Below are 6,000 nucleotides of genomic sequence, written 5' to 3' on the forward strand. Positions count from 1 at the left end.
AATAAGAATGCCTGTAATTTATAAATAAAATGTCAATACCTTTAATGTATCCTTTTCTCCTGTTTCACAGGAGACAAATGGGCAATCTCCTTCCTTGTTGGTCTCCGACCACCTCATTTTAAATTTCTGTTTTCTTTCTCCTGTACTATTTAACAGCCTCTTAAAGTCCACTGGAGGTCAGCTGTGAGTGAGTTCTGACTCAAGGTAGTAAGTTGAATTTTATTTGATGAGTGAGTGTGTTAAATGTTGGACTGCTGACAGAGAGGTCAAAAGTCTGAATCCATCACCTGCTCTGGGGGAGAAAGATAAGCAGTGTGCTTATGCTAAGATTTACGGTCGTGGACACCCAATGGAGTAATTCTACTTGGTCCCATTGCAAAGTATGACTGGATGACTATTTAACTTTAAAATACTGCAGGTGGGGAGGCAAATTATAATATCAATTATATCTAGACAGCAGGCCTGTGGAAGCTCATGATCCCATTTTCTCTCCTTCCTTCTGTTTATGAAAAGGAAAATAAAAATATAAACGTGCATGGTCTCTATGTCTCAGGATGTGCCTGACAACCCCATCAATTTATTTACACCATTGAAAAGCTTGAGCAACTCCTAGCTACACAGAGAATAATATTGGATCTTTTGATTGCTGTGTTTCATTGACTATGCAAAGGCATTTGACTGTATGGATCACAATAAATTGTGGCTAACCTTGAGAAGAATGGGAATCCCAGAACACTTGATTGTACTCATGTGAAACCTATACTTGGACCAGGATGCAGTCGCCAGAACAGAGCAGGGAAAGACTACATTGTTCAAAACCAGGAAAGGAGTGTGTCAGGGATGTGTCCTGTCTCTGTATCTTTTCAATTTATATGCTGAACAGATCATTTGGGAGGCTGGGCTTCATAAAGAGGAATGCGGGATCAGGATTGGAGTAAGACTCATCAACAATCTGCCTTATGCAGATGACACAACGTTGTTTGCCAACACTGAGGAGGACCTAAAGTGTTTGCTGCAGAAGGGCAAGGATTGTAGTCTACATTATGGATTGGATTGACAGCACCATGATAGATAGAGAAGCAATTGAGATTTTTAACAATTTCAACTTGTTTGGAACCACAGTCTTGGCACCATTAGTCAGGAAATCAAAAGATGAATTGCTTTGGGAAAATCCACTGTCAGGAGCCTCTCCACAGTGCTAAGAAGCAACAATGCGAAACTAAAGTGCGCCTGATTCAGGCCATTGTCATCACAATTACTTGCATCAGAGAGCTGAACAACTAAGGACGAGGGAAGAATCAATGCCTTTGAGTTGTGGTGCTGGAGAAGGGTATTAAACATGCCATGGACTGCCAAAAGAACTACCAGGTCTGTCTTAGAAAGAGTGAAACCAGGATGCTCCTTGGAGACAAGGATTTTGAAGCCCCATCTCACATACTTTGGGCATGTTGCCAAGAGGGACCAGTGTCCTTAGAGGAGGACATCCTGCTTGCAAAGGTGGAGGGACAGCACAGGAGAGGAAGACCCTGGATAAGATGGATTGACTCAGTAACTATGGTAATGAGGGTAAGGTGTGTTGGAGACAGTGAGACTGGCTCAGGACAGGGCAGGGTTCAGAGCTGTCACAGACAACTCAATGGCACATACCACCACCACGACCACCACCAAGACTACGACCATCACCACTGTGTGTCAGGGAGCTCTCGTGAGTCTGTAGGAAGTTGTGCTCTTAACCCAAAGGTGGTTTGAATCTACCAGCAACTCCTCCATTGTCAGGGGTGTGCAATCTCCTCCCACAGGATCTACAACTGCAGAAACCCACTGGAGGGTCCGCCATGAGTCGGCTCTGACTTGACAGCAATGATTTTTGTTTTGAATCTGTCTATGAGGCACTGGTCTGGGAGCTGGGGACACCTTAGGCAGCACAGCCAGGTCCCTGCCTTTGCAGTGCTGACATTGGGATTGTTCTTGTGTGCAACAGATATGTGTCATCTAGGTCTCAATCTCAGGCATTCTCAGGCATTGAAGATTAAAATGAAGAAAAACAAAGCACGCTGAAGAAGAACAAGGAGCTCAAGAGAAGTGTGAGCTACTGTGAAGTGGATGAAAAAACCAAAAGCAAAGCCATTGCCATCACATCAATTCTGATTCATGGTGACCCTCAGTTAGGTTCCCGAGGCTGTAGGCTGTTTCATTGCTATTGCACAGAGCAGCTGGTGGATTCCAAACGCTGACCTTTCAGTTAGCAGCCCAATACTTAAGGCTTTACTGACTTAGTGTCATTTGAGCAGCTATGGAGATAGTAAAGTCAGGCAAATTTGTATGGGAAGAGGTCCTGGGGTGGGCGTGGAGGGATAGCTGTGCAAAAGCACTGAGGTGGGTAAGATCTAGGAGCAGCAGAGACTTCAGTGTAGCAGGAAAAAAAATATGGGGGTAAACAGCAGTAGGCATTGACTAAGCAGTAAATTCAAAGTTCTTTTGAATTATAGTGTTGGTGCAGAACATGGAATAAGCCCCAGACTGCCCGAAGAACAAACAAATCTGTCTTTGAAGGTGTGCACCCAGAACGCTCCTTAGAAGCGAAGCTGGAGAAATTTCATCTCACAGACTCTGGGCATGTTGTCAGGAGGAGGTCCCTGGAGAAAGACATCATGCTTGGTAAGGTAGAGAGTCAGCAAGAAAGGCTGACTCAAGGAGATGGTTGACACGGTCACTTCAGCAATGAATGGGTTGAGCACAGCAGACTGTGAGGCTGGCACAGAATCACGCAGGGTTTCTGTAGCGCATAGCATCTCTGTGAGTCGGTGGCGCTGACTCGGCGTCTAACAAGACTCATTTCTATTGAGTAGGAACCAACTCACAGCTGACCGGCCAGCAGCTCTCCAGGAGCTTTTAAATCACAGGGGAGAGTACAAAGATCTAGTGCTCCATTTGAATAGATTTTCTGCCTGATGCAGGAGCCACCCTGGTGGCTGTGACACTCACTTTAAGCCCAAGCACCTGTGAATCCCTTGACACCCTTAAGCCCCAGACTCCCCATTTACCTCAGAGACATCTATTTTTGTGTCTTTTTAATGGGGAGGGGGGAAGGGGTGGTTTAGCTCCCATTATTTTTTTTTATTAAAAAATACCCTTCCATCTGGAGGCTTCTTGACTCCTAGCCCTATGTACAGAACTCACCAGGCCTGTGCCCATGTACAGCCCCCAACCCCTCTGCAGTCTCACTTCTTGTGGATAAATTTATTAAGGAAAAAAAAATCACAGGGGAGGAGGGAGCCCATCTTTCTCTCATGGATCTGGCTTCCCAGCACAACCACCAGCAGGGAGCCTTGGTGTTGCAGTGGTTTTGTGCTCGGCTGTTGAGCATAAGGTCAGTGGTTCATGTCGACCAGCCACTTTTAGGGAGAAAGATGTGGCACTCTACTTCTCTAAAGATTACCCACTGCCACACAGTCCATTCTGACTCATCGCAGCCCTCTGAAGGTTTCCGCTGAAGCTGTAAATCTCTGTGAAAGAAGACTGTCCATTTTTCTCCCACAAAGCGGCTGGTGGATCTGAACCAGCGACCTTTGGGTGAGTAGCAAGACATCACCCATGAACATGATTAAGCTATTGCTGTTCTTATTTTATCATTGAAAATAAATCCTGAAGGAAGCCTCTTTCCTAACAGGTGAGATAGCTCGGACTGAGGCATGTGTGAGTGGGCACCAAGCTGTGTGTTTACAGATGCCAGTGGTTCACTAACCAGGGGCTCTGGGCAGAGACTAACCGCTCTGGGCCCCAAGGTCTGGAAAACAGCGATAGCAAGTGCGTCTTCCTCCTGGGGTTGGCACGTGGTGGATGTAAATGAAGGCACTTGCCAAGGTTCCTGGCACAGCATACGTGCTCCGTAAATGCCCTCACTGTGCTGCTGCTCTGATTGTTTCCTAGACATCAGTCCTGAGTTTGCATGTAGTGAGAAGGGAAGTGAAAGCGTGTTCTTGGGATCCAAAGTCATCATGTCAAGGATGCTGGAGTAGACCACTCCTTAGCTGCGTGACTCTGGGTCGGCAGAAGTTCCCCTTTCCGAACCTCAGTTTTCAGTTCTGGGAAATGGAAACCCACTCTCCTCCTGTCTGGGCTGAAGACCAGAGGAGGCAGGCATGTAGACACACTAGGGAAATGGAAAGGTGGGAGAGTCGTCCAGGTGGGCTTCAGAACCCATTCAGTCACTTGCTTCTCTGTGACTCTGAACCGGTGGTTACTCTCCACTGGTTCTGGCCCCCAGGGTGGGAGGGAGGTGTCACTCAGGAAAAGGGAAGTTGAGGTTTGAGGGTCACACGGAACTGTGTGGTCTGGTGCTACAATTTCCTGGCCAGTGACCACACTATTCTGTGCCACAGTTTCCTCTTTTATTTACAGAGTGACAGAAGCACCCGAAAGTCATCATCCCTCCTTCCCGCCAGGATTTCTTTCTCTCAGTGTCGCTTTAGTTCTCTCTGTTCTCACTCCCTGCCTCTCGTCTCTCTGGTTTATCTCTCTGGGTCTCTACAGCTGGTGTCTTCTATCTCTGAAGCAAGAATGGTGGGACTTGGTCTTGTGTTAGGCAGGTTACCAGGAAAGGCTGGCCCTTGGAGAAGGACATCGTGGTGGGAAAAGCAAAGGGGCAGTGAAAAAGCGGCAGACCCTCAAGGCAATGGGCTTAGACAAAGCGGAGGGTGTGAGGACAGTGCAGGATGGCGCAGGATGACGCAGAATTTCACTCTGTTGTGCAGTGTGAGTCGGAGCTGACCTGATGGCACCCAGCAATAACAACTGTCCTGCCTGGCTTCTCTGTTCCTCTGTGATTGGTTTTTAATTTTTTTTGGTCTTTGTGCATGTCCACCCTTCTCTTTCTGTCTTTTCCTGTCTCTCTGTCACTTCCTCAAGTGACACACACCCGGAAGGTCCTGTGACGTGTTAGTAACATGGGCCCCGTGGTGCCTGGCACTCTTCGGGGCAGGCAGGAGTCAACCATGCACAGTCCCAAGAAAATGTCAGGAATGGCCACTCCTTCTTCCCCGTGACTCACGTGGACCAGGTGACTCACCAGGGCCAGGTGGGTCAAGCTGGCCCAGCTCCTGCCAGTTTGCTGAGCCTTGGGCAGGGCCTGTAGGTTTCGGGGACTTCCCTGGCTGAGAAGGAAGAAATTTCCCCGAAGGGACAGAGAGGGGGAGAGGCAGGGAAAGGCAGAGAGAGGAGCAGGCGGAAAGAGACAGTGAGACAGAGGTGCAGAGAGGGAGAGACAGCAAAGGACAGCAGACAGAGGGACTTGGGTAATGATGGAAGGAGGCAGAGAAAGAGCTGAAAGCCACAAACAGAGAGCCTGAGAAACAGCAGCAGCAGCAAAAAAGGCCCAACCCCCACACCCACTGCTTTTATGTTGATTCTGACCTGCAGCGACTTTATGCAGGGTTTTTTCGGCCATGACCTTTACACAAGCAGAGCACCAGGGCTTTCTTCCACAGCACTGACTGGTGGGTTCTAACTGCCAACCTTGAGGTTAGCAGCTGAGTGCAAACCATTTGAAACGCCCAGTTTGAAATAACCAAAAAAGAAAGGAATAGAAAAAGCCCCCCAAACCCACCGTGGTCAAGGTGTTGCCACAAATAGTGACCCTGGAGGACAGTAGTCCGGCCCATGGGGTGTCCTAGGCCTTAAATCTCTCTCCACTTCTCTTGTGATTTGAGTGGAAGCTTAGAGAGTAAACTGATTTTTCATTCAACCATTCAGACACCTTTTAATAACATGAATCATAATTAACGTTACAGTATTATAATTTTAGAAAAATAAACCTAATTAGAATTAGTTCTAATGCCCACAATGCAACCACACTTTTGCCACTTCCTCCCTGTAATTATAATTTTCATCAATTCTCTATACCTCTCTGAATCTACCCCTTTTTTTGGGATGCTGTGCTGGCCACCCCCTTATTGTACATTGCCCTTCTCTTCATCCATCTTAATGTGTGTCTATTTCCTG

This window comes from Elephantulus edwardii, unplaced genomic scaffold (assembly GCF_000299155.1).
Source record: "Elephantulus edwardii isolate Elephantulus edwardi_28Jun2011 unplaced genomic scaffold, EleEdw1.0 scaffold00308, whole genome shotgun sequence".
NCBI classification, from domain to species: Eukaryota; Metazoa; Chordata; class Mammalia; order Macroscelidea; family Macroscelididae; genus Elephantulus; species Elephantulus edwardii.